We start from the raw sequence: 27,713 nt of genomic DNA on the forward strand, positions 1-27,713 counted from the left end.
GCAGCCTTGGCAACACCACCAACAGAGATGGCCACTGCTGAGGCTACAGGAGGAAGAAGAGGCTGTTTCCATCCTGAGACACCCTCGAAGGCCAGTTAAGTATTTTAATTTTCTGTGTTGAAGCCTGACAGACAGGTCCTGGGTGAACTCTCCAGCAACAGCATCAGAGACGTGGGGACAGCCATTGCCATTGGGGGTACCCTCCATGAGCCATGGAACAGGCAGAAAGGAGGGCTCCCCATCCAGAACCTTTTGGGAAGCTGCCATGATTTACATGTCAATCTCTCCATGCGCAGCAGCCCCTCCCAATCTTGGTAAAGTACCTGAGGAGTGGTGGGAAGTAGCCAATAATTTGCTCATTAATTGAGTTGATTGGCTGCCCGCCTCCAGTCAGCAGGTAGCTGTGCCATTAGGGTTTCTGCCATGTAATATCCTGTGAACCATCTAGAAGAACAAGGGCAGCAGGTACATAGGAACTCCACCAACTGGAAGTTCCCCTCTGAGCCATTCACCATCCTGACTTGGAAATATATCACTGTTCCTTCACTGTCGCTGAGTCAAAATCCTGGAACTCCCTCTCTAACAGCACTGTGGATGTATCTACACCATAGGGAGTACAGCAACTCAAGAAGGCAGCTCACCGCCACCTTCTCAAGGGCAGTTAGGGATGGACAATAAATGCTGGCCCAGCCAGCGAAGCCCACATCCCGTGAAATTAATTAAAAAAAGGAAAGAGCAGAAAACTCTCTCCAGTTTATTTTAGCCAACTGTTTTTGTGGTGTGGTGTAGAGTGTTAAAAGGTGATCGCATGTGAAACTCCATGTCTTCAGAAGCTAGCAGAATGATATTAATCTACTCAGGCTTGAACTGGCAAACATATTTATTAAACAGTTGAAAAACACAATTAGCAGCAGTAATGTTACAATTGATGAACTCCTCATTAAGTAGAAAATCATAAATAGTTTGCTTGCGCTGTGCTGATCTATGAGATAAATAATATTCTTGCATAGCAATTATTGCCTTTTTCTCATTCCTTTAGTTGGCATTAAGGCAATATCCTTCCAACCATATGCCTTACCCATGTTTTGTTTATGGAGTACAGTAGATTGTGGTTATTTTACTGGACTAATGATCTGGAGACACGAGTTCATATCCTACCATAACAGCTGGGAAATTTAAATTCAGTTAATTAAATAAATCAGGAATAAAAACTAGTGTTGGTTATGGCAACTACAAAACTTCTAGATTGTCGTAAAAACCCATGTGGCTCCCTAATGTCCTTTAAGGAAGGAAATCTGGAGTCCTTACCTAGTCTGGCCTACATGTGACTCCAGACCCACAGCAACATGGTTGACTTTCAACTGCCCTCTGAAATGGCCTGGCAAGCCACTCAGTTGTATTCAAGAAGGCGGCTCACCATCATCTTCTCAAGGGCAATTAGGTCCGGACAATAAATGCTAGCCTTACCAGTGATGCCCACATCAAATGAATGAATTAAGGAAAAAAGGGTGGACTCAGTATGCAATGATGTCCATCTTTACTTGGTTGGATCAATTAACCTTCACCAGTCTGGTGAATTAAGTAACAATACTTCAACTATGTCACTGTTGCACTTTATAGCCTTAGGTAAATTCTATTCTACTTATTAGTATGTCAGATGAGATGCTTACCCAACAGAAAATGGCTATATCATCAATGTATAGCATACTGTTATCCCTGGCCCCAAACAGAATGTTCCTCCAAGCAATTCAACACAGTTAGTGCACTCTTAGTTCCAAAAGGCATTATTATAAGCACATAATACCTCGATGGTATGGCAAATATGGAGCAAAACTACACCCAAATTTAGTGGCACTTGCCAATAACCTTTTGTCAAGTCTGGAGTCAATAGACACTTGGTTCCTCTAGTTTTCTCAAGGATCTCCTTTGAATAAGACAAAGGCCAGGACATTGAGGTCGGCGAGTGAGGGGCGGGGCCCGCTCGCCGTCATGTAAAATTGCGCGGGATGATATCGGGCGGAACTCCCAACATCATCCCGCGTCATTTCAATTTTCAGGTCAGCAGGGGCGTAGCCGAATCAGCTGTGCACCTGTCAACCTGTCAACGGTCAATTGAGGCCATTAAAAACTAATTCAACTGGTTAATGGACCTGCCCATCCAACCTTAAGGTTGTCGGGCAGGCCGGGAGCCCTGGCAGGCTTCAGAAAAAGCATCAAACCTCATCCACAGGCGGGATGAGGTTTCATGTGGGTTTTTAAAAATTTAATAAAAGTTTGAATAAAAGTGATGGACATATCTCAACTCATGTGACAGTGTCACGTGAGGGAACATGTCAGGGAAATTTTATTCTTGTGCATTGACCATTTTTGAATTTGGCACTGATCTTCCTGAGGCAGCACTTAGCCTCAGAGAGATGAGTGCGCTCTTTCACACGCACACGTGAAATAGCGCACTCCCAGCTCAGGGAATCCCCCCACCCCCCCCCGCCTGCACAGGGAGCGCATAGCGCTTCAAGGCGGACGTCACACTGGGCGGGCCTTAATTGGCCCACCCATGTAAAATGGCGACGCACCCCCAATTGGGAGCGCCGATCGGAGACTCGCCTGCACACGCCCGCTCCTGAACATCCCCCTCAACGGGGGCAAATTCTTCCTAAAGAGTCGACATCAGTTTGTAATTGGTCAATTATCTTCTATTAATTTTCACAGAACTGTTTAGTATTATTGTTCCTCTGACTAATGTCACTGTTTTAATGTGGGATCTTTGGATGTCTCAATGATGAGATCTTAAGACTTGTATATTTTAACATGAACCGTTTATTATTAACCTTTAACTATTTACAGATCTGAGGTTAATGTCATGCATGGTGCTGTTGCCATGCAGTTAGGCTTCTTCTAGGGTGTTCTTTCTAGATTGTTCTCTCATGTGAATCTATGCATCATACAGTGGGCAGTACTATCTCCAGTCCCACATTAACCCTTGCTCGGCCAAGCACATTTACATTACAATAACATGCAGGCACAGAAACGTTATACAACATCCCCCTTTCTTCTCCAAAGAAAACTTTCCTTTCCAATGGAATCTAATTATTTGTAATACAATCACTGCTCGCTATTTCTGCTCCTCCACCTCAAACCTGTATAAATTTATAAATTCAGACAGTCTGGAGGCTTGACAGTTCTCCTGCATCTTGGTCTGTCATGCTTGGAGGAATGGTAGTCTATGTTTCTGCTATTTACCTATCTCCATTTGATTCGCTTTTTGCAATCCTTCAAGTTGTATTTCTCTTTATTAACAACTCATCTGCTTTTTCGGACACTGTGGGTTTGTCCCATTCCTTTTCAGGGGAATGTACACTTGGTTCATTCCTAGAGTGGACTCGAATTGTCTTTTTCTATGGTGTCTGCCATGTTCTTGCAGGATGTATATGTTTCACAAATGAAACCTTCATTTCCATTCATTTCACAATTTCAGCCAAACACCTGTTTGCTGTCTTATTTTCAAATCCTTTAGCAAGCTTATGAATCTCTACATTCAGTCCAACTTTTCCTTCTTCTAGTTCCTTGCACTTCAGTGTCGGATTTACCTTTTCCAATCTTATTTCTGTCTTTTCTTTCTTTGTCTGCAGCATAATTTTGTCCTTTTGCTTCATTTTGTTTTCACTGTTGGCCAGGTCTGTCTCCAGTGAGAGTTCTGTAATTGTGCTATCCATGGCTTCATTATCTGCTCGCAGTGTGGAACGTTCTAAGGCTTTTCCTTTCAATGCCTCCCCTTTTTCATTCAGCTGCTTCTTCAACTCTTCAGTCTGTTTCTTGCAGCTTTGGGCTTCCTCCTGCAATATGGAATATTGCTGAGTTTTCTCTGTCAACTGGTTCTTCAGTTTGTTCAGAGTGACGTTATATTTATTTTACTGCTGTTCATAATTTTTCAGAAGAATGAACATTGTCCTGAGGGATTTTTGTAAGATGTGAAGATCTTTCAACAGGTTTTCCTTTTCTTTGCAAAGTTCGCTTGTTTCATCTTGAGCTTTTCTGTAATTCAAGAGAATCTCTTGGAATTTCTTCTGCTGTTTCCATTCTGCTTTTGAAGACAACCTTCATTTCTTCATGTTGCTGAATGGTTATGCATTCCTTTTGCAATTGATTTTGAAGGATAATTAACTGTCCCTTCAACTGTTTATTTTCTTGTTGACCTCTTGACAACTTAGTTTGGGTTTAAGTGCATCATTTTGTTGCTACTGATAGTTCCCAATGCAGCTTTTTCTGAAGAAATATTCAATATCCTCTGTCACTCCTCATATTTTTCCATGGTTACATATTGATTCTTTAAGGAGCTTTTCAAGGTCACAACTTCTTTGCATGCCTTTTCTGCCTGCTGTTTTGCCTGGCTGCATATCTGGTTGAGTTTTCCCAACTCCTGCTTTGATTTGCCAACTGTGGAATTGAGGGTCGTTATCTCTGCCTGGCACCTTTATGCCGTCTCTGAAATTTGGTTGTTCAGTTCTCGAACAGCTTGATAAACTGAAGACATCAGTTTATCGTGCATTTTTAGAGGTATATACTCAGCTTGAATCCTGCGCTTCAAATCTTGCAGTTCAGCTCTGATGTGAACATTTTTCTGTAGAACAGCTTCATTTACTTTTTGCACATTTTGCTTCTGTTGAGTTATCTCAGATAGGTTTCCCCCATTCATAGATATCTGCTCACTCTGCACTACCATCCGTCTCCTTCACTCTGGGGTCTTTTGGCTTGAGGTCTCTTGTTGCTGTCGACACTTTATTGGGGGTGTAAAATAGCTATCATAGCCTTTTAATATCTCAACAAGTGTTGTCAAGTATGGATCTGTACCTTGGCTGTGGAGTAATTCATCAGCAAATGAGCCAAAGATGAATTAAAAACTTATCAACTTGTATTTCTGATTCCTTACTTAATCCTGTAAATCTCGTGTAAACTAAAAATTGTCTTCTCCAAGAGTCCCACTCTTGGGTCTGATTTAGCCCTTTCCATAGCAAAAATGCATCTGGCACTTCTAATTTTTTCTTTTGTAGTTACTGCTTTAAATGTCATTACCACTTTAAGAGCTGACATTGCACTAACCATTTTTCGTTAATTCAGGCTATCTGCAGCAGTCAGTTCTGTCACTATGATTTTCCCACACATTTCTGATTTTGGCAGGCTCCCTAGTGATTGTGGCTGCTTTTCATTTTAAAAACTTTTTAAAACTGCAGCACTTTCTTCTCTCTTTTTCTTATTTTTGAACTCCGCAGGTCCTGTTTATTTTGAACTTTCGGAGTTGTTGGCTGCCAGCCAGTTTTCTCCCAATAATTTTCCCGTGCTTTCTTGGGATCCCCACGATCCTGGCCTTCTTTCAAACATTTCTTTTTTTAAAAATACTGCTGCATTTCTTCTCTGGGTGACTCTTTCTTTTTTAAACTCTGCAGGTATCCTTGAGCTTTGTGCTTTGAGAGTTTCCATGGGCACACTTTTTTTGAAAGCTATGAGCTGTCAACTCTGCAGGTTTTGTTTTTTTCACTCTTGGTGCCATTTGTTTTAAACTCTTGACAACAGCAACAATTCTTCTTTCTTCTTTACTGAAAAACTTCACTTTTCCTGACTGACTCTTAAACTCTGCAGGCTTTTTTTTTCCTTTTTTTTAACTGTGCCCTGTAGGTTTCTCTCTTGATTCTGCAGCTGATTTTTTTTCAACTTCCATGCAGCATGGCCATGCAATCTGCTGAGCCCTGGGACTGCCACTTATTCTATAACATAAGTACAGCTCCTTTTTTATAACTTTGCCCATCATCTCATAAACTGGCCAGGTTCTTTGACTCTGCATTACTCAGGGTCTTGCAGCTTTTGTGGTTTTGCTCACCCGTCTTTGTGATCTGACCAGGTTTCTTTCCTTTTTTATTGTGTTACTCTGAGGTCTTGTAATGGACTTCCACTCACCCTGGTCTAGTTCTCAAGTTCTAAGTCTGTAGTGAAGATTCTTCAACTGTTTTTTCAATTTTTCTTCTTAGGCATACATCCCTCTAGTTCAGCTTCAGCTGCTTTTAATGTTTCACATCTTGGGATACTGTTCTGGGTTCATCCCTGAAAATACTACCTTTCATATCACCACTGATGTGATATCTTTTAGAAGCGGGCACCACTGCCCGTGTTGTACTATGCTGATAACGCTGATAGCCCACTGCCCATGTTGTAATATGGTTTTTTTGGATGCCTCAATGATGAGATCTTGAGACTTGTATATTTAAACATGAACCCTTTATTTGTTAACCTTTAACTGTTTACAGATCCCAGGTTACTGTCATGCATGGTGCTGTTGCCATGCAGGCAGGCTGCTTCTAGAGTGTTCTCTCTAGTCTGTTCTCTCAGTCTATTACCATGTGACTCTGTACATCATACCGTGGGCGTTGGTATACTTCAGTCCCACATTAACCCTTGCTCTGCCGAATACCTTTACATTGCAACAGCATGTAGGCATATACAACATCATGCAACAATCACCAGTGGTGGAACTGTATAAATACCGGGCACAGAATCTTTTGCAAAGAAACATAGAAAATAGGAGCAGGAGTAGGCCATTCAGCCCTTCGAGCCTGCTTTGCCATTCATCATGATCGTGGCTGATCATCCAACTTAATAGCCTGCTCCTACTTTCTCCCCATATCCTTTGATCCCTTTCGCTCCAAGAGCTATGTCTAACTCCTTCTTGAAAACATACAATGTCTTGGCCTCAACAACTTTCTGTGGTGGCAAATTCCACAGGCTCACCACTCTCTGGGTGAAGAAATTTCTCCTCATCTCAGTCCTAAATGGTCTACCTCATATTCTCAGACTGTGACCCCTGGTTCTGGACTCCCCCACCATCGGGAACATCCTTCCTGCATCTACCCTGTCTAGTCCTGTTAGAGTTTTATAGATTTCTATGTGATCCCCCCTCATTCTTCTGAACTCCAGTGAATATAATCCTAACCGATTCAATCTCTCCACACATGTCAGTCCCGCCATCCCAGGAATCAGTCTGGCAAACCTTCGCTGCACTCCCTCTATAGCAAGAACTTCCTTCCTCCGATAAGGAGACCAAAACTGCACACAATATTCCAGGTGTGGTCTCACCAAGTCCCTTGTACAATTGCAGCAAGACATCCCTGTTCCTGTACTCGAATCCTCTCACTATGAAGGCCAACATACCATTTGCCTTCTTTACCACCTGCTGCACCTGCATGCTTACCTTCAGCAACTGGTGTACAAGGACACCCAGGTCTCGTTGCACATTCCCCTCTCTCAGTTTATAGCCATTCAGATAATAATCTGCCTTCCTGTTTTTGCTACCAAAGTGGATAACCTCACAATTATCCACATTATACTGCATCTGCCCACTCACTCAGCTTGTCCAAATCACACTGAAGCATCTCTGCATCCTCCTCACAGCTCACCCTCCCACCCAGCTTTATGTCATCTGCAAATTTGGAGATATTACATTTAGTTCCCTCATCTAAATCATTAATATATATATTGTGAATAGCTGGGGTCCCAGCACCGATCCCTGCAGTACCCCACTAGTCACTGCCTGCCATTCGGAAAAAGACCCGTTTATTCCTACTCTTTGTTTGCTGTCTGCCAACCAGTTTTCCATCCATCTCAATACACTACCCCCAATCCCATGCGCTTTAATTTTACATGCTAATCTCTTATGTGGGACTTTGTCGAAAGCCTTCTGAAAATCCAAATAAAGCACATCCACTGGCTCCCCCTCATCAACTCTGCTAGTTACATCCTTGAAAAATTCCAGTAGATTTGTCAAGCATGATTTCCCTTTCGTAAATCCATTCTGACTCTGTCCGATTCTGCCACTGTTTTCCAAGTGCTCAGCTATTAAATCTTTTATAATGGACTCTAGAATGTTCCCCCCTACCAACTTCAGGCTGACTGGTCTATAATTCCCTGTTTTCTCTCTATCTCCCTTTTTAAATAGTGGGGTTACATTAGCTACCCTCCAACCTGTAGGAACTGTTCCAGAGTCTATAGAATCCTGGAAGATGACCACCAATGCATCCACTATTTCTAGGGCCAATTCATTAAGTACTCTGGGATGTAGATTATCAGGCTCCAGGGATTTATCGGCCTTCAATCCCATCAATTTCCCCAACACCATTTCTCTACTAATACTGATTTCTTTCAGTTCCTCCCTCTCACTAAACCCTGTGTTCCCCAACATTTCTGGTATGTTATTTGTGTCCTTTGTGAAGACAGAATCAAAGTATGTATTTAGTTGGTCAGCCATTTCTTTGTTCCCCATTATAAATTCCCCTGTTTCTGACTGTAAGGGACCTACGTTTGTCTTCACCAATCTTTTTTTCTTTTTTTTTAGAATTTCCTAATTATGTGATCCCTCACACCATGTAGCATAGAATTTGTACATTGGTGTAATAAATTTGAAGGTCCTCCTTTTATCTTGTGTGTAAAGTGCTTTGAATAGCTTTGAGAATCTTGACTATGTAACCTACATCCTTTGCCTTTCCACCCCCATGAATGAGCCCATCCTGTGGAGATGTAGCTATTTTGCCTCAACAGCAGCAGAATTAACAATATCAAGCTAAAGGGTAGAGAAACATAATTCACTCTTTGTAATTAGAATATTCTTTGCTTTGGAATTGGTAACTTCTCTACTGCCTTCAAAACTGAGGGATTCTGAGCAAGTATTTATTGAGGGCCACAATCATGAGTGGTGACTCGCTCAAAGGCTCCTTTCGTGGACCTACCATGAAGTATTTTAATATGGCTGCTTTAGATTTGTTTCTTTTGTTTTAAAGAACTGCGTTTTATATTGTTATTTATCAACTCCTGCAACATTCCAGAGATTCAGGTCTGTGAATTGAGATGTCGAGACAAACTTAGTAGCTTGTGAGTGGCATGTGGGTTAAATTCTGCCCTGTGGCTATATCATGACTATCATTTGTCTCTATCCATCATTCTTTAAATTGAACACTGAGATCCACTGCAACTAACCAGGTTTGAGTTATCAGTGACAGGTCTTTCATCTCTAATTGATATTCTTCTGCAACAAGAATAACTCCTACTCTCAGCTCGTATTGCTCAGAAGAATTCACCAAGATTGAGAATTAAATGATTTATAAATTTCAATCCAACCTTGTCTCGACAATTTGAACATATTTGTTCAAGGAAAACGACACTACAAGGTTATCAAATAAAGATGTCAACTTATAGAAAATTGCCCAAAAGTTGAATTTTTATTGTGACAATTTGTCAATGTTGCTGCGTCAACAAAAGTTCCCTTTACAAAACACGATTACCATCAATATATTCTGCAACATAATAGAAACACTTTAGACCCAAGCTGTAAGGAGAGTACATTAATTTCATCCTTATTTTGTATTTCAGGTGTTGTTTAAATTGTTGCATTAGTGCTTTCTGATGAACTTTATTAGCTGGTAAGCCACATAATGACTCTTTGCAGCAGCATTGATCAAGGCAAATGAGAATCTCAGCTGCTGACTGCACACAATTTGCTTTAAAGTAGACATTTGCTCTAAACGTTCAGCATGCATCATTCCCTTAAGCAGACACTAGTGGAAAATCCTATAAGGGATAAGCAAACATTGAACCAAAATGAGAATTCAATGTAGCACTGATGGCAACAAACCTCAAGCAGCAAGATCTTCTGTCCAGATGTTAGAAATCCAGTGCCAGTGCTTTGATGACAATACTTTATTGGATGTTTACAGAGGACAGATAGTTCAATAGCTCTTCGGCTTCTTGACTTCTATGCAATTTTCTATAATTTGGCTTATTTTATTTACTCCTAAAGAACCAGAGATGAAATGCAATTTACTTTACACAGCAATCGTCGTGATGCGGAATGCACTCTCTGGTAGGATGGGTGGAAGCAGATTTAATAGTAACTTTCAAAAGGGAACTGGATAGTTACTTAATTGAAGGGGAAACATTGCAGGAGTTTGGGAAAAGAGCAAAGGAACGAGAATAATTGGATATCCAGGACCTGTATAACAACAAGTACAACTGGTGTTATTCTCTGTATTTGTTGCAAATATTCATGGTTCATTCAAAATTGCCATTAAACCAAAAGGTGTGTTAAACAATTGAAGTGTTGACTGAGATTTTTCTACTTTGCTTTAATGGGTGGAAAATTGCGGCTGGTGATTGGAGAAGCAGAAAACACCATCTGGCTGTCTATAAATTCAGCAACTGTGGGGAGAAGGAAGGGACACTCTCTGCTTTCCTAATGTTTTTGGCACGAGTTATGCTTCCCTCTTTCTTGCTCTTTCCTGAATTATTGCTAATGTTCTTACCCCCAATCCCCTGTAACTGTGTCTCAGATTTTGTCACGATTCAGTTTATATGGCCTCTCCACTCCTGATTCCTCTGGCTGGTTTGGAAAATTGTTCTTTAAAGTTGCCAGAATGAATGGTAGAGGAACAATTGCAGACAATTAATAGCCTCTGCTGATTGCCACTTCATGAATTCATGATTTCATTTTGTGTGTGTGCAACACTTAACTGTCAAAATTCTTTTTTCTGACTTTAACTTAAATGTCTTATTTTTGCTTCCCAAGTTCAAAGAACCCAGTCATTAGACATGTTACAAAATCCCCACCTCCCCCACCTATTCTGCTTCATGTAACCTCATGAAACACAAAGGGTCCTGACACACTACCTTCATGAGGAGGATGTGTCTCCAAGCGATTGACTGAAACAGCAGTGTTCTGGGTCAGTTCTCCCAGCTAGGATTCCACTGTTCCCTCGAACTGCAGTAGACACTAGTAAGATTGCAAAAGAGTCAACTTAGAACTATAGAGTCTCCTGGACTATGTCTGGAAGAGGAGTCATATTCCTCACATTCCGGGGAGGACAAAGAAAACACTTTAAAGACACCCTGAAGCTCTTCTTGAAGCGCGGCAACATTGACATATATGACTGGGAGGAACTTGCTACCAATCATTCAAAATAATGACAAAATGTCCATCAAGATGCATCACGCTTTGAGTAACGACATCTTAATGAAGAGGCAGCAGAGAAGGAAAGAAAAGGAAGCAAAGCCTACACTCCAGATCTCATTACCTTATAGGGCATTGTTCCCATTTGCCTAAAGAATTGGCCTGTTCAGTCACATGAAGACCACGGCAGAAGCATTTGACCCTGAGTAACATCATCCTCAAAGCCAACAATGATGATTAGTGACTCCGTCCAAAATATTATTTCTTCTGGATCTTGGGGTTGGGGTGGGGGAAGGGGTGGGGGGGTGGTGGCAATGTGGCTCCTACTCCAGCAGCTGTCTGTATGCCATGCCTTTAGAGTGTCAGCTGTGGCTCAGTTCGACTTTGTGTCAGAAGCTCGTGGGCTCAAGGCTTGAGCATAACATCTAGGCTGATCCTCCAGTGCAGTACTGAGGGAGGTGCTGTCTTTTGGATGAGTCTTTTATCTGGAGTCCTGTTTACCCTTTGAAAGACCCCATAGCTGTATTTTGAGGAAGAGCCGGTGAGTTATATTTCTCGATCAACAGAAAGCAGATTACCTGGTCATTATCACATTGCTGCTTGTGGGAATTTGCTGTAGCAAATTGGCTGCCATCTGCCCTACATTCCAACAGTGACTACACTTCAAAAAGCATTTTATTGGCTGTAAAACACTTTGGGAAGTCCTGATGTCATGAAAGGTGTTTACATAAACCTAAGTCTTTCTTTTCTACTTTTCATTGTCTTTCAGCTTAATTCGATCAAGTTTGGGAACACTCCTTGATTTCTATTGCACACAAGAAATGATTCTTGTCACTTCTTTTGTCATTCCTGAGGAATGGGAGAGGTTGACTGACCCAACGATATTTACTGTTCTTCTGTGATTCTTCATCACCAAAGTCCAATGATCTCTTTTTTAAAGCTTTCTTTTTTCTGTTTCATTCCATTTCTTCTTCTACTCCTGATATATGTGCAAAATTACAAGGGCAGTTCTGCCAGTCTCTGGCTGGCTAGGAGCACTGTTGGTGGTATTAGTGTCAGACCACAGAAGATGATAAGCATTTTCATAATGATGTGAATTAGGTAGCCAGTTGCCATTAGTTCAACACTGCCACCCACCTTCGGTGGAATTGGATGTGGCTCAACAGGACTTCAAATGACAGTAAACATTACAATATATGTTCTTTGTGAATTTAAGCTTGTAATAAACAACAGCATTTCACAGTGCCAGCAGGTGAGAAAGTAATGTTTCTTTGAGATGACTTAAAAGAACTCTTTCCTGGACTGTCACTTATCTGTTTCACATTTGCTATCTGAAAAAACTCCAGTATCTTTCACGAAATATTATCAGTGAAAAATAATTCACAGAATCATAGAATTTTAACGGTACAGAAGGAGGCCATTCGGCCCATTGTGTCTATACCGGCTCTCCAAATGAACATTACGACCTAATGCCATTGCCCTGCCTTTTTCCCTAACCCCTACACGTTGGGCAGAATTTTCTGGTCAGCGTGTGGGGGCGGGCCCGACACACCGACACATAAAATGACGTGTGATGACGTCGGCCGTGTGTCCCGACTTCATCAGACTGAGGCGGCCAAAATGTCAACAGCCTATTCAGGCCATGAAGAAATGAATTGAGCCACTTGTAAACGCTGCCGTCCACCATTACAGTTGGTGGACAGGCCAAAAGCCCAAGCGGCCTTTGCATTTTTCAGGAAACCTCATCCACGAGCGGGATGAGGTTTCCTGAAGCTTTTATAAAATAAATAAATAAATTTACACAAATATAAAAATATGTCCCCACTCATGTGACACAGTCACATGAGGGGACATGTTTAAATGAATTTCTAAATCATTTCTTTCATTATTTTAACATACATTCAATCTCCCCGAGGTAGCTCCGTGCCTCAGGGAGATTATTGCACTCTTTTGCGCACATGCACGAAAGAGCGCTGGCCCCGACTCTCCCTCCTCCCCCCGCCCACACAGGTAGCTCTGAGTCGCATATTATGCTGGGCTTTAATTGGCCCACCCACATAAAGTAGCAGTGCAGAGCCAATTGCGGGCGGCGATCAGCTCCGTGCACATCCCCACCCACTCCCACCCAGCCCGCCTGCCATAGGAAAAATCCTGCCCATTGTTTCTATTCAAATAATCATCTAATGCCTTCTTGAATGTCTCGATTGACCCTGCCTCTACCACACTTCCAGGCCGTGCATTCCAGACTCGGGCCACTCACTAAGCAAAAAAGTTTTTTTTAAATCAAACATTAATTTTGAATATCTCCTTATATGGTTCAGTATCATACTTTGTTTTGTAATGTTCCTGTGAAGCACCTTGGGGCTTTTTGATACATTGAAGGTACTACAAACAGCTGTTACCTATTCTGACTAACTTTAAAATAATTTAAACTTTAGAGACTGATAATAAAGCAAGTATCATCCAGAATGAAATCCAGTCAATATTATTTTAATATCACTTTTGATTGTTTGCTGTGCAGAATTTACATTACGAGTTTATACTGTTGCTCTTTGTTTAGGTATTCCTGTGTGCTCCTCACCAAGGCTCATTCCCATAAATAAACAGGCCTGGATTTTAGTCTGGAGGAGGTTTCTGTGCAGGCGTTGGTTGGAATGGGGCAGAGGGAAGGGGGTGGTATTGGCTGTTGTGAGGTTGGAAAACCTGTGGAAGAACAAACTTTGCAAATATCCTGCAGAGTTTAACAGCAGGGCTGTTTTGACCTTTTTTTGTGGCGTTTCTGCCTATTGGCAGCAGGACTGACATCCTGGAAGCCTTTTGGGTGGGAAGCCTACTTCGTACAGGGCCAAGGCCTACAAGAGCAGGTAGGCGTATTAAGGTTGAGGGAGATGCTGGGGTGGATGTCTGAATTCCAGGGAGGGGAAACATGGGTGTGTTCTAGATCATGGGTAAGCCCTGATCATGGGGATTCCAAGGTAATCATGGGATCCCGATCACACGGCAAGTGTCCAGTACTAGTGTGGGGAGGTCCCGGGGTGGGTCCTAGGGTGGCCCAGGCAGGCTCTGGGTCATGAGTGAATAGTCCAATGATGGTGATGGAGTCCCAATCACAGTGGATTATGATCCACAGGGTTCCGATCACAGGAGAAGAATCTAATTGTGATGAGGGCGGGTCCCGATCACAGTGGGAGTGACTGATAGTCATTCAGGGAGAGGTGGGCGGTTGATGGTGGTTCACAGATAATGAAGTGGGCGATTTACTGGGTAACTTTATAGGCCTGGAGGATACACACATGCTCTTCCTGACCCACAAGCAGTGCTGTAAAGCACTCACTTCATGGACTCACCCCTTCTCATCTCCATTAAGCTGCTAAGTTTCCTCAGGCCAACCTGGGGTTGAAAATAGAATGAATCCTGTGAACATGTTGGTCAACTGCCCTTGTCACACCCTCCATTAATACCAAAACCGGCCGGGTTCGAGGTGAATTCAGCTCCTGGGCCAGATGTTTTGCCTTGATTAACCTCTGACACAAATCCGACCCACCTCTATATGGCAGTTAAGATTCAATCCACCTGCACCTGCAATCGTATCACATGTTTCAGCACCTCAGGACATCCCAAATCATTTAATGAAAGTATGAATTGTAGTAAATTGTTGTAATATTGGCAACTGTGGCAATCAGTTTATGCACAGCAAGCTCCCACAAACAACAATGAATTAAAGGATCAGATACAAGCAACAATAACTTATCTTTATGTCGTGCCTTCAACATAACAAAACATCCCAAGGTGCTTCACAGGAACATTACAAAACAAAGTATGAGTGAGCCACGTAAGGAAATATTCGGTTGGATGACCAACAGCTTGATTGAAGAGGTGGGTTTTAAGAAGTATTTGGAGAAAAGCAAGGTCGAGAGGCAGAGAGGTGTAGGAAGGGTATTCCAGAGCTTGGGGCCTAGGCAACTGAAGGCACAGCCACCAATGGTGGGGTGATTAAGTCGAGGATACTAAAGATGCCAGAAATAGAGGAGTGCAGATATCATGGAGGGTTGCAGGGCTGAAGGAGAATACAGGGTTAGGGAGGGGAGAGGCCTTGGGGGGATTTGAAAACAAGGATGAGAATTTTGAAAACAAGGCTTTGCTTCACTGGGTGCCAATGTAGGCCAGTGAGCACAGGGCTGATATGGGAGCAGGACTTGGTGCGAATGAAATCATGGGCAACAGAGATTTGGATGACATCAAGTTTAAAGGGTGGTGGGGGGGAAGAATGTGGGAGACCAGCCAAGAGGATGTTGAAATAGTCAAGTCTGGTGGCAGCAAAGGCATGAATAAGAGTTTCAGCAGCAGATGAGCTGAGACGGGGTGAAGGTAGGCGATGTTACAGAAGTGATGTTATGATCCCCATGGGAGAACTTTAAACCAAGGTAACAAAATTTACCAAACGACCCCCAAATGAAGAAATTACCAACAAGATTTCTCTTTTTGTAATTTTTACATGAACACAAATCAGAACCAATGCAAATTAAATATGGATTAATTTCACTTTAAATAGTTGATATAACAAATATATGTCTTACACAACCACACACATTCTCTTTCAGCATGTATGGCATTACATAGCTACACACTTCCACAATATACTGTCCTTTATTCACACGGGGTAGGTCAGGATTTCCTATCCAAAAGCAGCTTTCACCCTCAAGTTTTATGGGTATAATTATCATTAGTAAGGCACACTTCAATGAACCCTCTTTCCCTCGGGTCCTAACAGTACTGATGGTCTAGCTTTCCAGAGGTTCGTTTACAATCATCCAACCAGTAACATCACAATTCATGGTTTGGCCATTTCTGGGAAAATACCCAACTCTTAAAAGTCTCTGAGCTATTCACACAGCTTTCCAGGTTTTAAATCTTTTTAACCAGCTCACACATTGCCTTCAATAGCTCCTGTATCCTTTCCTGACAAACAGGAAAACCTCAACTTTTCCTGAGGGAGGTTTGTTTCTTCTCCCCATAAGAATTCAGTGTGTTCCTCTTTCTGTCTCTGTCTGCTTTCTCTTTATGTCTGTATCTGGGTGCTAATCGCCTTATTCCTCCAGCTCTCCTTTGTCTAGCACTTGGTTTCCATATCGTAATTTCCTTCCTGTTGGTACTGCTACCAGGTCAAGAGTCACCATGGACCAGTATTTCTTATCATTCAAGAAAACTACAATTGATCCCTTTACAATTGATGCAAACTCTTAATAGTCCTTTTCAAAAATTCTTAAAAAGATTTACAGATTACACAGACATTTTAAAGAAATTACAAATTTTCCTTACTGTACTGCTTCCAGAGCAAAGGTCATCACAGGTGGAACTAGGCAGTCCTGGTGTTAGCATGAATATGAGGTCAGAATCTCACCTCAGGGTCAGTGACACCAAGGTTGTGAACAGAATGTTGCCAGGGAGATGGGGTGGAGTCAGTAACTAGGGAACAGAGCTTGGAGCACAAAACAAATCAATGGTGTCAGTCTTCCCAATATTTAACTGCTCATCCAGATAATCTGTTTTAGTGTTTTTGGTTAAGAGATAAATGTTGGCCAGGAAACCAGGGCTACTCCTTATCTTTTCAAAGTGTCATTGAATCTTTTACATCTACCTGAGATGGTGAACATACCTTGATTTAACATCTCTGACAGTGCAATACTCTCTTAGTGCTCCACTGGAGTAAAGTATCAACCCTGACTATGTGCTGAAGTCACGGGAGTGGTGGCTGAATGCGCAACCCTCTAACCCGGAGCCAAGTACTTAAGTGTTGAATCAAGGCTGAGGACATGAATGGAAACCCCTGCCTCACAATTGGCTCATTGACTGGATTTCTACTCTCTCATGTTCCCTAGTTGTTGAATAGCAGAAGAACAAACACTCAGGCCACACAACCCAAGTTATAAATTTAAAGAAGTAAAATTATTAAAAGTAAAAGTTGGATTGTGGTGTAAAATCAGATCTCACTAAATTGCTGAACTTTTAATTTACACTTCATTTGATATACAAGAATAATACAAGTCCTAATGCTTTGCTAATTTCCTTAGTAAAACTGAACCTGAAGTACTGACACACATTCACCACAAACTTTCCTGCCTTTATTTTAATGAGCTTTGGAGAGCTCCAAAGACTGGCACAACCTGTACTAAGAAAGAATAGCTCCTGGTGACAGGCTGTCCATCAAACTAGACATCAAAAGATAACAAAACTCTCACCCATCCCCACCCCCCCACACCCCCCACACCACCCACACCCCAGAGCTACCTCAAGTATTCTATCTGTTCATTTTGCTTTGAATTCAGACTGAGACAGAGAAAATCAGAAAGTGCTTTATGGTGGTGAGAATAGCTGTTCCAATTACAGTAAGAGGCTAACGACATAAAGCTGGAAAACTAGCAACCAGTTAACAATCTGTCAGATTCAATGGATTTTAAAATTATCGTTCTTGTGTTCAAATCATCCCATGACCTTGCCCCTCCCTATCTCAGTAAACCCCTCACACAACTTGTGCACACCCCACTTCCTTCACTCCATTGGCATTCATGCCTTCAGTTCATGTCTAGTCCTTAAGCTCTGTAATTCCCTCCCTAAACATCTCCATGTCCCTAGCTTTCGCTTCTCCTTCAAGACAGTCCTTAAACTAACTTTTTTGACCAAGCTTTTGGCCAGGCTATTACCCTAGGAACATGGGTTCAAATCTCACCACAGCAGCTGGTGGAATTGAAATTCAATTAATAAATCCTGAATTGAAAGCAGGTCTCAGTAATGGTGACCATGAAACTATCATTGATTGTTGTAAAAATCCATCTGTCCTTTAGGGAAGGAAATCTGCCATCCTTACCTGGTCTGGCTTACATGTGACCCCAGACCCACAGCATTGTGGTTGACTCTTAAATGCCCTCTGAAGTGGCCTAACAAGCCACTAAACAGAACTTTTCCCCCATCGGGGGGGAAGTTTAGGAATGGGCGCGTGGAGGCGCGCCTCCAATCGGCGCCCCTGATCAGGGGTGCGCCGCCATTTTCCATGGGCGGGCCAATTAAGGTCCGCCCAGCGTGACGTCTGCAAGGATGCGCTATGCGGTCCCTGTGCGGGCGGGGGTGAATCCCTAAACTGAGAGTGTGCTCTTTCGCGCATGTGCACAAAATAGCGCACTCATCTCCCTGAGGCTAAGTGCTGCCTCAGGGAGATCAGCTCTACTGTCAAAAAGATTAAAAATAGAAAAAAAAAATCCCTGACATGTCCCCTCACATGACACTGTCACATGAGTTGGGACATGTCCATCACTTTTATTAAAAATTTTAAAACACCACATGAAACTTCATCCTGCCCGTAGATAAGGTTTCATGTTTTTCCTAAAGCCCGCCAGGGCTCCCGGCCTACCCGTCAAATGTAAGGTTGGACGGGCAGGTCCATTAATTACTTTAATTACTTTGTCAATGGCCTCAATTGGCCATTGACAGGTCGGCGGGCGCGAAGCTGATTCTGCTGAGCCCCCGCCTACCTGAAAATTGAAATGAGGCGGGATGACTCTGGGAGTTCTGCCCCATGTCATCCCGCGTCATTTTACACGGCAGTGAGCGGGCCCCGCCCCCCACTTGTCGACCGGGAAGTCCTGGCCACTGAGGTCAAGGGCAGTTAGGGATGGGAAACAAATGCTGGCAATGCCCACATCTCATGAAAGAACCAAAAAAAAACTTGTCCTAATACCTCCTTTGCTTCAGTGCCAATTATTATCTGATAATGCACCTGTGAAGAAAATTGAGACATTTTACTACCTCAAAGGCACTATACAAATGCAAGTTATTATTGTTGCTGTACTTATACATATTTATGTCTATTAATCTCAAAAGAGAGAAGCAGCTTGCACAATAACCCAAATTGTGAATATATTTTCAAGAATATACTTTATAATATAACTATTAAAGAGATCAATTTCCCAACACTGTCCTTTACTGGCTAATCACTGACCTGCCTTCAATATGTACGTGCTACCAGGTAAGTCAACTCATGGCAACTGTAAAAAATCTTTTGGAAGGCAGCTGTTAAAAAATAATGGTCTAGAGTTGTAATTTGTGCATGTTTTAATGATTTGCATTAACTTTTCTAACCAGTTTTCTGATATGTTTCATAAAGTAATAAACAATCACTGTATTTGCTAATCAGTATGAAACGAAAACTGTTGTAATGTGCAGCAGGGGCTTTTATTGTGTATCTAACCAATCAAGCTGATGACTGTAGATTTGTTTTTAACAGAGTATATCACATGGGATTGTCTGCTACTAACTGTTGGCAACTTGGCAGATGTTCTTTCACACAAAAGGTAAACAGAGTCTTACAGTTACAAAGGTGGAGGAAATCGGCTTCAAGAAATGGATAAAAGCAAGTTTTTTGCCCCTGCCTCCTTTAGTAAGTGGCCATGATAATCAGATGTTCAATGCCAACTTGCTGAAAGTAGATGTCATTACTTTCTCAAAGCAGAAGACAATTGGCTGAAAGTTGACATAAGCACGTTCAATAAATGAGCTAGCAGTGGTAACATTGAGGTATTTCCTGAACCGATCTAACACCATCACTTCAAACCTCTGAGGATTGGCCCTAGATGGCCAGATGGGCCATAACTAGGCCAAGTAGTCCAGAATTTCAAAGGGTATGACTTATACAATGTGCAGAATATTCCTGAAAATTTAGCACAATCATTAGGAAAACAGGTTTTTAGAATTAACAATATCCAATGTCTCTTTTGGTACAACGAAAACATACAGATGTAAATTTACCCATGCAGTGCTGCACAACAAACTTGTGAGAAAAGTTAAAGCTCATGGAATTAAAGGGACAGTAGCAACATGGATACGAATTGGCTGAGGAATAAGAGGCAGAGAGTAGTGGTTAATGGATGTTTTTGTGCTGGAGGAAGGTTTGTAGTGGAGTTCCCCAGGGACGTGAAGTGATGGTGTTAGATCGGTTCAGGAAATACCTCAATGTTACCACTGCTAGCTCATTTATTGAACGTGCTTATGTCAACTTTCAGCCAATTGTCTTCTGCTTTGAGAAAGTTGGGACCCTTGATTTTCCTGATATATATTAATGACTAGACCTTGGTGTACAGGCGACAATTTCAAAGTTTGCAGATGATACAAGCATTGTGAACTATGAGGAGGACATTGTGGAACTTCAAAGGGACATAGACAAGTTGGTGGAGTGGATGGACAGGGACAGATTAAGTTCATTGCAGAGAAATGTGAAGTGATTCATTTTGGTAGGAAGAACATGGAGAGACAATATAAAATAAAGGGTACAACTCTAAAGATGTTGCAGGAGCAGAGGGACCTGGGTGTATATGTGCATAAATCATTGAAGGTGGCAGGACAGGTTAATAAAGCAAAAACAGAATTACCTGGAAAAACTCAGCAGGTCTGGCAGCATCGGTGGAGAAGAAATCAGTTAACGTTTCGAGTCTTCACGACCCTTCGGCAGAACAGATAAAGCATACATTCTGGACAACAAGAGCAAGGACGTTATGTTGAATTTGTATATGTCACAATTCAACCTCAGCTAGAGTACTGCGTCCAGTTCTGGGCACCACACTTTAGGAAGGATGTGAAGGCATTAGAGAGTGCAGAAAAGATTCACGAGAATGGTTCCAGGGATGAGGAACTTCACTTATGAAGATAGATTGGAGAAGTTAGAACTGTTTTCCTTAGAGAAAAGAAGGCTGAGAGGAGATTTAATACAGGTATTCAAAATCATGAGGGATCTGGACAGAGCAGATAGGGAGAAACTGTTCCTCCTCATGAAAGGATCAAGAACAAGAGAGCACAGAATTAAAGTAATTAGTCAAAGAAGCAAAAGTGATGAGGAGGAACTGTTTTATGCAGCATGTGGTTAGGGTTTGGAATGCTGTGCTTGAGAGTGTGATGGAGGCAGATCCAATTGAAGTATTCAAGAGGGAATTAGGCTGTTATCTGAAAAGGAAGAATGTGCAGAGTGACAGGGAGAAGGCAGGGGAATGGTGCAAAGTGAGTTGCACATTCGAAGAGCCTGTGCAAACATGATGGGCCAAATGGCCTCCTTCTGTGCTGTACCAATTCAGTGATTCTGTTGCAGATTGTCATTAGCTTTCTTCTATCTGACAAAATTCTAGTCAATGTGGGGAAAGCTTCGGAAGAAGAGTAATTTCTGACTCGAAACCTTAACTCTGTTACTCTCTCCACAGATGCTGCCAGAGCTGCTGAGTTTTTCCAGCACTTTCTGTTTTTATTTCACCATTAACTCCTTCTTCTTTGAATGCATTCCCCAAATCTGCTAATCTGCGGGGGTAAATGTGTGCGAGAAAATATAGAGCCAGGTCCAGTAACACACTTTAGGGAGGACGTTTCATGACAACTATTAATTAACAACTTTTAAGTCATGTGAAAACTTTTGATAGTTCTTCATGTGGAGCATAAACACTGGTAATATGGTCCCATTGGGTAGGAAAGCCTTTCTGTGCTGCAAATATTATGGAATACAAGTTAAATAGCCCTGTTGTACCTTATTATCTGTTCCTCTCAACACTTTAAAGATCTATCATGCATCCACGAAATCTTGCCCAATCCAAGCAACATCAACTCTGTGAGCCTCACTTCATAACTTACAGCCCTAAGTCCAAAAATTATCCTTGTCATTCCTCTCTGAAGTTTCTCTATTATGTCAATGTTCACCTCATAATATTCAAAATATGGCTTCATAAGTAAACTTTGCAAAGGCTAGATTAACTTCTTTAACTTATCATCAAATGTTCTGAAGATATATTCACTGTATTTTTGCCAATGAGGAGAATCAGTGATTGCCACAGTGAATTCCTACATAATTCCGTCAAGTGTTTAGAAATGCAGGTTCTTTAAGGGAAAATAATAAGATATACGCATTATTTAAAGATTGCCTTAAAGTGTTTCTAATCAATCAACTAACTTGGTTACAATATATAATGAAACACATAAATCACCCACTGAACAGCTCCATGCATCACAGAATACCATTTTACGTAAGCTCTATACTAATGTGAGTTCTGTTGGTATCAAGATGCCAAGAATAATGTGATTTGATAATTATTGAAAGGAACATTTGATTTCAGAGTGTGCACAGTGCTTTTGTAATCAATCAAAAATCCGTTTTAAGTTAAGGCTCTTTCACTGTACAACCCAATACCAAGACATCAGATGAGGTTAGGGCATGGTAGCGACATCCAACCACAGTTCCTGGCGTTCACTCCAGTTCCAGAATATGGAGAAAATAGCTGCTTCTTAAATATTCTAATTTTATTAAATTGGTACAGTTCAGTTGTGCTGTTTCTTGCTTAATATAATCTTCAGATAATTCTGACATTTTCGAGCAAAAAATCTTTGTTTTTTCCAGTAACCTGAATTGAAGGCTTTGTTAATATTTAGTGCTAATATGTGTCTATATAACATTCACTACATTTCAAAGTAACTCAATGTACCTGAAGTGTTTTGAGACTTTTTACAGAGATATGAAAACCTGTCAATAAATATCCCATTATTTCTTGGGAAGCTGGGCAGCTCAGCTGGTTGAATGGCTGGTAGGGATCAGATTAGGGTCAATAGCACAGGGTTAGATTTCTTTTCTGATTGGGCTGGGCTGGGGACCTGCCTCCTTGCTCTACCCATGGTGGAGGTCATGCCGCTGTGGGTCAGACCTGCTTATGGGCAGACAGCTCAAGAAAGAAGTGGCTCGGTTGGATACATTAGTGAGTCACAAACCAGGAAGATCCCAGATTCAAGGCCCAGTCTGTGCTCAATTAGCTGAGCTTAACTGGAATATTGCATTAACACTGCACTGGATGTTAGGGAGGGGAACATCAGGCAAGCATCCATGAAGTCATACAACACAGCATCATGCCTTTCCAATTAGTCCTGCCCTGGCTGCTGTTTTCCATCCATTTTAAATATACACTCATTTCTCTTTTGAGAATTACTATTGAATCTGCTTCCACCACCCTTTCTAATCCAGATCAGCATCCAGCAATCCCTGCTGGAAGTGTGCAGATTTGAATGTTGGCATGTCAGAGGGCAAGGCTGGTTCTGTGTCCATTGAGCCTTCTGATCCTTAAGGCCCAGGCTTACAGATGAACTCTCACAATTTGGGCAAGGTGAGAGTAGGAACTCAGGTGCCTGCAGAACTGAACTCCAATAAGGAATCGATGCTTTCGCAACAAAAAATAACCAACAATGTACATTTATATAGTCTCTCTAACATAGCAAAACATTCCAGGACATTCACGGTCGGAGGTCTGTCCTGAAGAGGGGAAGGAAGGATGTCAGAGAAAAATGAAAGACACAATTGATGAAGTAGGTTTCACAGATTCTTTTGAAGGCAAGGAGAAATTTGCAAGGTAGACGACTTTAATGAGATTACCTGAGATTGTGATGGTAAAATGTCCTAATATTTTGCCGCAAAATAAAGAGTAACACGAGAAGGAACACACAGTGAGCCAAAATTCATGGGATGTGGCTGGGCCAGCATTTATTGACCATCCCTAATTGCCCCTGAGAAGGTGGTGGTGAGCTGCCTTCTTGAACCGCTGCTACACCCACAGTGCTGCAGGGGAGGGAGTTCCAGGATTTTGACCCAGCGACAGTGCAGGAGCAGTGATATATTTCCAAATCAGGATGGTGGGTGGCTTGGAGGGGAACTTCCAGGTGGTGGTGTTCCCATCTATCTGTCCTTCTAGATGATGATGGTCGTGGGTTTGGAAGGTGCTGTCTAAGGAGCCTTGGTGAGTTTCTGCAGTGCATCTTTTAGATGGTACACCCTGCTGCCACTGTGGAGGGAGTGAATGGGGTGCCAATCAAGTGGGCTGCTTTCTCATGGATGATGTCAAGCTTCTTGAGTGTTGTTGGAGCTGCACTCATCCAGTCAAGTGAAGAGTATTCCATCACACTCCTGACTTGTGCCTTGTAAATGGTGGACAGGCTCTGGGAAGTCAGGAACTGAGTTACTCGTTGCAGGATTCCTAGCCTCTGACCTGCTCATGTAGCCATAGTAGTTATATGGCTAGTTCAGTTTCTGGTCAATGGTAACCCCCAGGATGTCGATAGTGGGTGATTCAGTGATGGTAATGCCATTGAATGTCAAGGGGCGATGGTTAGATTCTCTCTTGTTGGAGATGGTCATCGACTGGCACTTGTATGTTACTTGCCACTTGTCAGCCCAAGCCTGGATATTGTCCAGGTCTTGCTGCATTTGGACATGGACTGCTTCAGTATCTGAGGAGTCACGAATGGTGATGAACATTGTGCAATCATCAGCGAACATCCCCACTTCTGACCTTATGATGGAAGGAAGATCATTGATGAAGCAGCTGAAGATGGTTGGGCCTAGGACACTACCCTGAGGAACTCCTGCAGTGATGTCCTGGAACTGAGATGATTGACCTCCAACAACCACAACTACCTTCCTTTGTGCTGGGTATGACTCCAACCAATGGAGAGTTTTCCCCCTGATTCCCATTGACTCCAGTTTTGTTAGGGCTCCTTGATGCCACACTCTGTCAAGTGCTGCCTTGATGTCAAGAGCACTCACTCTCACTTCACCTCGGGAATTCAGCTGTTTTATCCATGTTTGAACCAAGGCTGTAATGAGGTCAGAAACTGAGTGGCTCTAGCAGAAGAGCAGACTGTGTGAACAAAATTGAGAGCTAAAGAGTAGGCAATGATTGGGAAGAGCAAGACCATGAAGATCATGAGGAATTTAAATTTCACTGATGGATGGTGAGTCTATAAGAGCAACTAAAGAAAGGGCATACGGACTCAAAACATTAACTCTGTTTCTCTCTCCACAGATGTTGCAAGACCTGCTGAGTTTTCCCAGCATTTCCTTTTTTTGTTGCTGGCTTGGAGTACTTGATGAGGTCCAGTTTATGATGGATGAAACTTGCATTCTGTGTTATGGTTTCTATAGAGACCAAGAACTTGTCAAAAGATATATGACTTCCAGTGACCGACTAAAAAGATCACATGACAAGATTTCATGTTTTAAGATTTTTACTGTAATTAAGCAAACCAAAAGCAACTTTGACTAAACATTATTCAGCAACCGATACTTCAAACTTCAGAAAAGTTTCCCCATTTAATTTTTAAAACGACCAAAAATCCCATGCCACTATTATACCTTATGCTGTCCCTTAAGTATACATTTTATTCTCCCAGAACCAGTCCAAAGTTATTCTCCATGCCCGATGGTCTGATTTCTTTTTTCTTTCCCAGCCAAGTAACTTCTAATCCCAGAATTATCTTTCACTGTGTGGGTTACACTGAAGATTTCTTCTTTCTCATCCAAGCTAGGCGAATCTTCCAACCTCCTTTAAATCATCATGAACTCAGTCTCCTCAATCTGAGTGCAAGCTCTCACCCATGTTCTACATGGTGAACAATAAAGTCAGCATTTTCTCTGGTTCCCGTGCAGAACCCACTACCTCTATTTCTCTCACTCTCTATTAGATTCTTGCAGATTTAGTTGTGTCTATACATTTCAGGGATATCTCAGGAACTCTGTAACCCAATACTACACTGGCTTTCTTTGGACCCTTCCTTTCTCAAAGCTCATTTCCAAGGCAATGTGAATTATATGGGTCTTGTATCCAGGTAGAAATGCTAATTAGATATCTTCTGGACCTCCAACTCTATTCTAGCTTGGAATTAAATAGGCAGTTTAAAGTATAACCACTTACAAAAACCTAGCATTCCTAACGTCTCCCTGTGAGATTTGGAGACAAACAACCTACCCACATTCGGCACAGATGTTCTTGTCAGTGTACATAGGCATGAACATCTTGTACCTTCTTAGCACATCTCTTGATGTGAGCCCATCTTGTCTCCATAAGGACTAAGCCACCCAGTTGGCTGTTGGGCAGAATTCAGAAAAGGTCACATGACCTCCTTCATTCCTCCAGTTGAATTAAATTAAAGAGCCAGCCCTAAGACATAACAATATTATAAACTTCACATTTGTAACAATTGGTAAAGTGGATATTGGAAATATAAATTGTGGAGATTTCAAATGTAAAACATTAGAGTTTCTGCAGTGTTGAGATATGAGGTGGTGATGGAGTCTGATATTATAGAGGTGGCAGTGGACAGCCTTGGTAATAATCTGTAGTGTGTAGCTCAGCCTTAACCAGCAACTTGCTGCTTTTAGGAGGTTCTATTTCAAGGTGATTAAAGGGAAATCAAGTAAACACTTAATGAGATGAGGCTTAATCTGAATCTTCAAAATGCTTTATTTCAGTGAGTGAACAGGTAGAGCAATGGTTAAATCCCACTTCAAAACAATCTGCTTGAATGTCTGTAGGGGCTGAATTTTCCCTGTACTTTGGAGAGGGCTGGAAATATAATGGGGGAAGGTGTCAGGATGGGAAATCAATGTCTTCCTACCGCCATGGCATTCTACAAGCAACAAGAAACATAGCAGCATGGCCAATTACCGGGTAGCCAATTGACACTTCAGGGCCCAAGTAAGGGCTGCTTCCTGTCCCCGTGGGCATTTTCCCCATATCGGGAGGGCCCATCACCACATGGGGAGACAATGAGGTAAACCTTGGTGGCCTCCCAGTGGGTTCCCAGGGGGGCCTCCTTGATGGGTGCTCCATGGTCCATAGAGGGGTCCCCGGCAGCAATGGCCACCCCTACAACTAAAGCCCTTAACCCAACACCACCAATCTCCAGGGCCTGCCTGCCTGACCCAGGCTTCCACAGGAAAATGTACCTGTCTTCGTGGACGCCTCAGCATTGAGGCACTCGCTGCTTCCTCCTGCAACCTCAGCACTGACCATCAGTAGTGGCGGCACTGACAAGGTTGCTGAGCTGCTGACCCTCTGATTGGTGGTCTTGTAGCATGGAGTTGGAGGGGGGGGAGGTGGGGGGCTGCCATCCTGAATTGGACAATGGACCCAGCAATGGCCTGTTAATTGGTTGCCCCTGGAAAATGCCACCCTAAGGTCTCGCCAGCTGCCAGAGCAAGGTCAGCTCCCATTTCGGCCCTGGCAGTGGGACTTCTTGAGTATTGATAAAGTTCAGCCCTAAATGTTTCATTTCCGCTTATTTACAACTAACCTACCAAGATTCCTGTGAATCCCCGGGATCAGTGACTCTCTAATACAATGGGTGTAAATTGTTTTAACGATTACCAAGACAACCAAACTAATGGCTTATTATTGACAATTTATGAGGGAACAATATTAAAGTTGCCCTGTAGGCAGCATTTCTCTAACTTGCATTAATATATAATTTGTTAAAAAGCATTCAAAGTAATTCTTTTTCCCAATAATTTCTGTGGCAAAATGGTCTATGAGCCCACAAATATAACATGTTCAAATCAGTAAAAGGCAAATTTAGAACTGATATCAGAATCAACTTCACACAAAAAGTGATTCACATATGAGCTAATAGACTTGCTGGCAAATAATGAAGGCAATATCTGTACAATCATTTAAGAATTAGTTTGATACTTTTATCATCCTGTGTGGATGAGATCAGGTTGGCCAAATGGTTCTCCCCCTCTGTCTCTTTCTTGACATCTTGTGAAGTAGTTAAACTGTAGGAATCACATCCAATGCCATTTGTATCAACACAGTTTTCAACTGCTATTACAAATACATTGCTACGTATTTTTGCTTCAATATTTTTCGGTTGCCTTCAGTTGTAAATTTGC

The sequence above is a fragment of the Cetorhinus maximus genome, chromosome 26 (genome assembly GCF_964194155.1).
Source record: "Cetorhinus maximus chromosome 26, sCetMax3.hap1.1, whole genome shotgun sequence".
Taxonomy (NCBI): Eukaryota; Metazoa; Chordata; class Chondrichthyes; order Lamniformes; family Cetorhinidae; genus Cetorhinus; species Cetorhinus maximus.